This window comes from Atta cephalotes (assembly GCF_000143395.1).
Source record: "Atta cephalotes unplaced genomic scaffold scaffold00029, whole genome shotgun sequence".
In the NCBI taxonomy this organism is placed as follows: Eukaryota; Metazoa; Arthropoda; class Insecta; order Hymenoptera; family Formicidae; genus Atta; species Atta cephalotes.
This window is the reverse complement of record NW_012130093.1, coordinates 1,095,650-1,105,120: the sequence shown is the minus strand read 5'-3', so window position 1 is coordinate 1,105,120 and position 9,471 is coordinate 1,095,650. Positions and strand designations below refer to the sequence as shown.

At 39.9% G+C, this 9,471-nt stretch overlaps 1 pseudogene; it reads right to left on the bottom strand.

The window, feature by feature from the left end:
- Nucleotides 1–5,566: 5,566 nt before the first annotated feature.
- The window catches only part of LOC105620806, an 18,010-nt pseudogene continuing 14,105 nt past the window's right edge, over nt 5,567–9,471 (bottom strand).

Sequence of the window (9,471 nt, the reverse complement as noted above, 5' to 3'; positions counted from 1 at the left end):
AAACGCATCAATTGCGTTCGATACCGATCGCCTGTGATTGTTTCAGTCGGTTTTAACAGTTCATAATACACTACGCCGAGCTGATCCCACCAAATACAGAGCATGACCTTGGACGTCAAAATTACCGTTCTTGAAGCGTTGAAACCACTCACGACACATTCTTTCACTAATAGCGGCCTCGCCATAAGTATTTGAGAGCATTCGATGAGCCTCAGCCGCAGATTTCTTCATATTGAAGCAAAAAATTAAAACCTCCCGCAAATGACGAGAATTTGGCTCGTAAACTGACATTTTCAATCGAGAATAACTTTATGATGCAGACACAAATCGAATAATGTTTCTATGGGGTTATGTTGACAGATGCCCAAGTTTATTGTACGTCTATGATCTATTTATTTCGACCACCACTTACCGCTAAAGCCATTTATAGAAAAACGGCGGAAGTTGTACACCTAATATATAATAATATTATCCATAGCATACTATCAATTCGCAATATATAAATTATTATTGTAAATCCTACGCAAAGTATCTATAGATATAGCTGTTTTGTTTTAGCATAATTTAAGATTTTTCAGGGCATGAGATATCACTAATAAAAATAGCGCACATAATGATATAAAAATAATCAAATTTAATCAAATAACATCATTAGTCAATTCGACAACGTAAGTGACAATATGGAGCACATATTTGGTTGAGTAAGCTGCCCTGTTTAATACAAGAGAAGAGCACAGTGCGTGAGAACAATGACAAGACGAATTTATAGAATCATTGGAGGAGCAGAGCCATATCAAACGCCCGTGATTATCAATCGGTAATAGACAATCTGATTGCATGTATCGCGCGGATCGAGAGTCTGAAGGAATCTGTGCGTGGAAGATTCATGCATGTGGGCACCGGATACAGACTCCATTGGAGCATCATCGAAATGGCGTTCAACGGCTTTTTTACGGCAAGCTGTAAAATTTTCTATTTCTATTCTTTCTATTTTCTATTTTCTATTTCTATATTTATTCTGACGGGCGCGGTGATAAACTCTAAACATATCCAGCCTCGCCGATTTCTCGAAAACGCGAGCGAAATTGTGCTCGAGCATGTGCATAGTGTAACGATATGACTCTATAAAAATAAACACTGTTTTTAAATAATGGTAAATTCGTGGCAGGTGATAAACGCACGAATAAAAGTATCGTCATCTATGAACTATTATATAGCGATGCACCGATTTGCACGAGTAGTACGTGTCGCGCATCATCGAGCCTATCTTATCATCGCTGAAAGAGTTTCAGGAACGCGATAGAGGATGGGCATTATCGCGTATATTAAATTTAACGGTGAACGCGAACAAGCACAATCCACTGCGGACGGGATGTCATATCAAACTCGCGAGAAATTATATGCTAAAGAGAGCGATAATCAATATGCAAACTGCGGACAATGCATGTTTCGCATGGTCTGTTATTGCCGCTCTACACTCCTCAAAAACATGTGGAACGAGAATCCTCGTATCTATTATATGTTGATTCTAAATTTTTCGAATTTTCAATGACATTAAGTCAAATTAAGATATTCGAAACTTTGAATGATTTCCATCAACATTTACACCAATGAAAAGGGGATTATGCCGACTCGCTGACCGAAAGAGGATCAAACACGTAAATCTCTTGTATGAAGGATGACAACGCGGGACATTTATCAAGAATCTATCACGACTTGTCAGCTCACAACTTATCAGAAAAAAGAATAGAAAATATTTCTGCGAAAGGTATTTTTTCAGATGCCTCTACTACTTCAGCTCGAGCGCTACATTGGAGATCCATAGCGACTATGGAAAACTTCACGGTAGTCTCGATAGTCTGATAAAGATTATCGAGGACGATAAATGGCTGAGTTTCGACAACCACTACAGGAAGGAACGCGTCCCGTTCGTCGTTTATGCCAACCTAGAGTGTGCATTGAAGAAAACAGATGGGAATCCTGAATCGGCTACACGTATGATCATAACGTGTTTAGTATCGGATACTACGTGCACTGCTCGTATGACTCAGCTCACTTGGGCTATCGTTTTCGCCGTGATAAGAATTGTATAGAGTGATTTGCGGAAGAACTCAGAAATTTGGCGCATAGTATACAGTCTATAATTTTGGCTAATGTACTCATGACGGATTTCTCGCGAGACAATTGGCAAAAATTTAACAACGCCACGCACTGCCACGTGTGCGAGAAACATCAAACGATACGCGGGTATGTCATCACTGCCGCTTAATCGGGCGATACAGAAGCCCCGCGCACTCAAATTGTAATCTAAATTATAGGGATTCGCATTGCATACCCGTAGTTTTCCATAACTTATCATATGAGGCATTTTGTTATAAAAGAAATTGCCGCGTACGAAGGACATGTTGATCTTTTACCGAAATTAAAGAAAAATATATCTCGTTTATTAAACATGTCGATAGTATCAAACTTGATGACTAAGAGAAAAAAAATTGTGTAAAATTACGGTTTATAGATTCATTCAGATTTCTCGCTTCTAGTTTGGACAAATTGGCATCTTTTCTTGGTAAAGATAAGCTACGGATACTGCAATACGAATTTTCCAATTTATCAGAAGAAAATTTTAATCTTTTGACAGAAGAGCGTCTTTCCATAATACATTGACTGAGTCGAAAAGTTGGAGGAGCTATGCTTACCGCCTCGCGAGTCGTATTACATTTCATTGACAGATGACACGGTATCTGAGAACGCTTAGACGCACGCCGTGTGGCAGCAGTTCTCTATCCGGACACTCGGTGAATATAGTCACTTATATCTGAAAACGGATATATTATTGTTGGTCGATATCTTTGAAAATTTCTGTGACAGTTGCGTCGCGAATTATGAGTTCGACTCTACGTATTATTACATCTTACCAGGCTTCACATGGGACGCCATGTTAAAGCACATGGGTGTAAGATTTGAATTGCTTACAAATATTAACACGGTCACTTAACGAGCACGGTATATGTGGTGATCTAAGTCGGTGTTCGAATAGGTACGCGCGAGTCAAGAACAAATACATTATATATCGTTGTATGAACCATCGAAACCGTCATCGTACTTGATGTACTATGACGTCAACAATCTGTACAGCTGGGCAATGTGTCATCTTATGCCAATTTTCGATGGGATTTTCGACGTACAAAATTTTGACTTTACGATTATCGCGTTCGGTAATAGGCTATATTCTCGAGATGGACGCGGAGTACCCACAACATCTTTATGATGCACTGACCTTATGACTATTCTGTCCGACGCGCGAGAAACCACCTGATAAGCGCCTCACATTACAAGCTCCTCACAACATTATGCGATAAACAGCGTTATGTCATACATTATCTGCAACAGTGTACTCGTTACGATCTCCGTATCACAAAGGTTCATCGTATATTGCAATTCGCGCAATCTCCATGGGACGCGATTATATAGAACTAAACACAAAATTTAGAACTTTGGCTAAAAATTATTTTGAAAAAAATTATACAAACTTATGATTAACGCAGTATTTGGCAAAATCATGGAGAATGTACGTGATCGCATTGATATAAAGTTATTATAATAATACAATGGGAAAACAGATACGATGTTGAGACAATGATCGCGAAAGCAAATTTCCACAGCCGTAGCGACTTTTCGGAGAATCTGGTCGTGATAGCTTACTGCGTAAGCTCGAAGTGAAGTTTGACAAATCGATATACGTATGTATACGAGTTGCAGCGAGATCTATAATTCAAGGATTACATGCGATGCTTGAATGACGCAATCGAAATGACGCGCAGACAGTCGTGCATAAGAAAATTGCACGAGATGTACATGATATCAGAAACAAAAATCGCTCTAAATCTGCATGATGATAAGCGATATATCGTGTCAGGTTCAACAGACACGCTGCCATCGGAGCATTACCAATGTAAATAAAACACATTTGTATTGTATACCAGGTATGTAAATATGAAATAGGAATTTTTTTATTGCATGAAAATGATAAAAAATATTTTTTAAAATATTTTAAAAATATTTCGAAGTATTGCCCATCGGTAGCTATACATTTTTTCCACCTGTTTGACAATTGGTAGATGCCACGCCAAAAAAATTGTTGCTCTTTTGAGCCAAACCAGTCATCTAGCCATTTTCATATATCTTCGTAAGAAGTGAAGCGCTGCTGAGCAAGTGCGTGTCCCATCAATGCAAATAAGTGGTAATCGGACGGAGCCAAGTCTGGTAAGTAAGCCGCATGCGAAAGTATTTCCCAATCAAATGCCTCAATCGTTTCCTTGACCAGTTTTGCTGTGTGTGATGGTTATCATGAAGCAAAATCACTTTGTGTTGCCTTTTTTGATATTTTGGTCGTTTTTCACACAAAGCTTGATTCAAATTGATCATTTGTTGTCGGTAGCATTCAGTATTAATGGTTTCGCCAGGTTTTAGCAGCTCATAATAGATTACACCTTTCTGATCCCATCAAACACAGAGCATTATTTTCCGTCCATAGCGATTTGGCCTTGCAGTCGATGTCGATGGTTCGCCTGGAGTTACCCATTTTACGCTTAGGATTCTCAAAATATATCCACTTTTCATCGCCAGTCACAATGGAGTTTCAATGGAGAAATGACTTTCTTTTATACCTGGCGAGCAGCATTTCGCAAGTGGTTTTTCGGTTTTCCTGCTGTCTTTCATTTAGTTCATGTGGAATCCATTTTCCCATCTTCTGGATTTTTCCCATGGATTTCAAATGTATGAAGACAGCTTCTCATGTCACATTCAATTGATCCGCGAGTTGTTGTTGAGTTTAAGCGTCATCCTCATCCAACAATGCTTGCAATTCGCTGTCTTCAAACTTTTTCGGTGGTTTTCCACGTTCTTCGTTTCTCACGTCAAATCATCGCCACTTTTGAATTTTTTAAACCATTCAAAGCACTGTGATTTACCAAGCATGCTTACCATAAGCTTCGACAAGCATTCGATGCGATGCTGCAGCAGTTTTCTTCAAATGGTAACAGAAAATCAAATGTCCGCAAATCGTAATTTCCAGGCATAAAATTCAACGCTATTACAAACTATACAGTTGTATGAAACTTGTATTGTTGTGAGTTGAAAATCTTTGTCAGAACAAGAAAATGGCGTCAATGGCGCCGTCTGCATTTGCGCCGTCGGCAACTACATTGACAGCTGTGGCCATTTATTGGTAAATTCCGGTTTTCATATTTACATACCTGGTAGTACGTTTAATATGTATATAATATAATATGTATAATATGTATAATATGTATAAACATATCTGTGCTCCAATTCGGCGTATAAAAACTTTATCAAAAACTGTTTTGAATTTGCTTACGCGTACCGAATCACTCAGTGTGTATCGCGCGGTCTTCACGCGATTGTAAACCGTAATGACCGTTTGTCGGCGATTGCGGGAGTAGCGTCGACATATCAATAGTTCGATGCTTGCGCGCATTGTAATTTGAGACGTGGCAAGATGTCAATCCATTTATAATTTTCATTGTGCGTAAATTGTTTCCACATGTCATTCTTCAACGTGCGATTGACGACTGAGACCTTCATTACGGAATACGTAGAATAATGGTTGATGTTGTGCTTCTTCAAGAGTTTTGCGCACATCCGAATTGTAAAATTCCTTTCTTCTGTCAGTATGCAAATTTTTCGGACTTCTTCCATCGCCTCGAATTATCTTGTGCAAGGTGGTTTGACACCAAGGTGATTTGTCATCGTTCCCCTCGTCGCTGAAATAAACTCAATACAATGTTGACGGCTTTCTTATTGCTCAGGACCACTTTCTATCCCAACGGATCATAGTTTGCATGCAGCTTTTCTTGCTCCTCGGATGTTTGAAGTATGTGTCGAATAGATGTTACGAACGGTTCATCGGCAACTTCAAAAATTTCTTCGACGATGGAAATGTGGTCACAATAAATCACGCGGGTGTATTAAGTACAAATTAGTTCGGTCCGTTTCCCTAAAGATGGCTCCAGCTGTTGTGAATGGTTCATAGTGACAGCTGATTTTGGCGGTTTCAGAGAGGTTAAACATCTGCTAATAATATTCAGTTTATATCGCTTTGAGTTTCACACAAAAACCTTGATTTTTACTGTGTTTGAAATGTCGAATTTTATGTTAACCAAGCAGCATTTGCGGGAGGTTTTGATTTTTTGCTTTAATTGGAAGTGTGGCTGAAGCCCATCGAATGCTTGTCGAAGTTTATAGTGATACTGCTCCAACTGATAAATCGTATAGAAAATGGTTTCGACGTTTCAAGGATGGAGATTTCAGCGTTGAAGACAAGCTTCGCTCTGGACAGCCAAAAAAATTCGAAGATAAAGAATTAGAAGCATTACTCGAAGAAAATCAGAGTCAAACGCAAGAGGAGCTTGCAGAACCATTGGAGGTAACTCAACAAGCCATTTTTGTACGATTGAGAGCCATGGGAATGATTCAAAAACAAGGAAATTGGGTGCCTTATGAACTGAAATCGAGAGACAGGCGATTTTTCACTTGCGAACAGCTGATTCAAAGACAACAGAGAAAAGGTTTTTTGCATCGGATTATGACTGGAGATGAGAAGTTGATATTCTACGACAACCCTAAGAAGAAAAAATACTACGCTAATCCCGGTCAATCGTTGCCATCGACCTCAACATCAACACCACGGCCGAACATTCATGGTTCGAAGATCATGTTTTGTATCTGGTGGGATCAAAAGATCTTGTTTACTATGAGCTGCTGAAACCTGGCGATTCCATTACGGGCGATCGGTATCGGCTACAATTGATTCGTTTGAGCCGTTGCGAGAAAAACGGCCAGAATACGAGCAAAGACATGATAAAGTTATTCTTCTTCATGACAACGCTCGGCCTCATGTTGCTAAAGTCGTAAAAAAATATTTGGAAACGCTCAAATGGGATGTTTTACCGCACCCGCCGTATTCTCCGGACATTGCTCCTTCTGATTACTGGTTGTTCCGAAGGATGCAGCAAGTCACCGGTTCACTTCTTTCGCAGAAATCGAAAATTGGCTCCAAAATTGGATCGCCTCCAAAGACGAGTCATTTTTTCGAGATGGAATTCGAAAATTGCCTGAGAGATGGGAAAAAGTAGTAGACAACGATGGACAATACTTTAATTGATCTGTTCATTCATTTTATTTTGAAATAAATGCATTTTTGAACACAAAAAAAACGGACCAAACTAATTTGTATTTGTAATCATATAATACTATTTCAGATACACTTCAAAATGGATAGTACGGTTTTCAATTAACTCAACATTGATTTCACAGGTGTGGAAACCAGTATAGGATTGTTGTACATTCGATGAACTGATCATATCACGGTATTGCAAAGTCATTAAATCCTTTTCTGTATCGATTATCGATAAGCGCACTGTCCTTGTCAATAACTAGAAATCCATACTTTTGCTGCCAACATTTATGGCAGAAATCCTCATAGAATATATCAGTATTCACGTGATCGTTGTACACGCATTTCAGATTGGTACCATTCTGTTTGAACAGGATCAATAGATTTGCATTGTGGCGTATAAGATGCTTCGATATCTTTACGTCTGCCAAAGATAGAAGCAATCGATGTCCGCGTGTCGTCCCATTGCAAAGTATTCTCTTATCGCGTCCTTGTCACATATCATCAAAGATGGAATTCGCATCTCGTTCGGTGGAATGACGTCGCTATTATTGGTGAATGTAAAATAACCCATTTCCTCGATCGGTGCTAATAAATTCGTCAAATATCGATATTTCGGTTGTGAATTACATATTCTCGGATATCAGTTTTGCGGTCCGGGAACGTGATTGGAGAAACAATTGGTTAGAGATGATTAAGGAATTCATTGGATGCTGCTTATCGCAAGCACGACATATTCGCACAGCAAGGATCTCGCTGAACGACATGCGATTGACAATATACTTGCTGAGAAAGCATGGAAATAGGTGTATAAGCTAAATCCGCTGTTTGCTCATAGGTGGCATTAGTGAGCATACAAAGCTACCCTGAGCACACAACACTTTTTTTTTATGTGTTTGACATCTGTCAACATTAACCAGTGCACATCATCAGCAATTTCATACAACATATATTTTTTCTTTCGTAATCATGTCTAGTTTTTTTGCTAAAAAAAAAAGCATATGCGGGAAGCTTTGCTTTTCTGTTTCAATTTGAAGAAATCGGCTGTCGAATCGCATTGAATGTTTGTGAAGGCCTATGGCGACAATGCTTTATCGGAAACAACGTGCAGAGATTGGTTTCGCCGGTTCAATGACAATTTCTGAGTGACAAGAAGCGTGAAAATCGGCCCAGGAAGGTTAAAAAACTGTTAATTGCAGGCTCTTTTGGACGAGGACGATACTCAATCGCAAAAAATGCTTGCCGAGCAATTGGATATTTCTCAAGCAATCATTTCCATGCGGATACATGCCATGGAGAAGGTTCAAAAGATCGGAAAATGGGTGCCACATGAACTGAACGCTAGACAAATGGAGCGACGCCAAAACACATGCCAAATTCTACTTCTACCAGACAAAAAAGAAAGTCGTTCCTGCATCGGATTGTGACAGGCGATGAAAAGTGGATCTATTTTCAGAATCCTAAACGCAAGAAATCTTGGGTTGATCCCGCTCAACCATCAACATCTTCCTCAAGACCAAATCGCTTCGGACGGAAGACGATGCTGTGCGTTTGGTGGAATCAGGAGGTTGTCATCTACTACGAGCTGTTAAAACCTGATGAAACTGTTAATGCTCACCGCTACCACCAACAACTAATCAAATTGCATCGTGCTTTGCGTGAAAAAAGGCCGCATTATCGGAAAAGACATGACAAGCTGATTTTCCTCCACGAACAACGCACCATCGCACACATCAACAATGGTCCAAAACTACTTGGAGGCTCTCAACTGGGAAGTCCTACCCCATCCCGCTTATTCACCAGACCTGGCACCTTCTGACTGTCACTTGTTTTCATCGGGCCACGCGCTCGTTGAGCGGCACTTCGATTCTTACGAAGACATCCGAAAATGGCTCGATGAGTAGTTTGCCTCGAAAGATGAGGAATTTTTTTGGCGTGGTATACACAAATTGCCCGAAAGATGGGAAAAATGTATAGTTAGCGAGGGCAAATACTTTGAATAAATTTGTTTTTGCTTCCTAGAAAAAAAAATTTTTCTGAAAAACAGCGAATTTAAGCTTATACACCTGGTACATTATCGCGAGTGATTCGACTCTCAGAGAGAGAGAGAGAGAGAGAGAGAGAGAGAGATAGTGGGGAGGGAGGGAGGAGGGAGGAGGGGAGGGAGGAGGGGAGGGAGGAGGAGAGGAGAGGAGAGAGAGAGAGAGAGAGAGAGAGAGAGAGAGAGAGAGAGAGAGAGAGAGAGAGAGAGAGAGAGAGAGAGAGAGAGAGAGAGA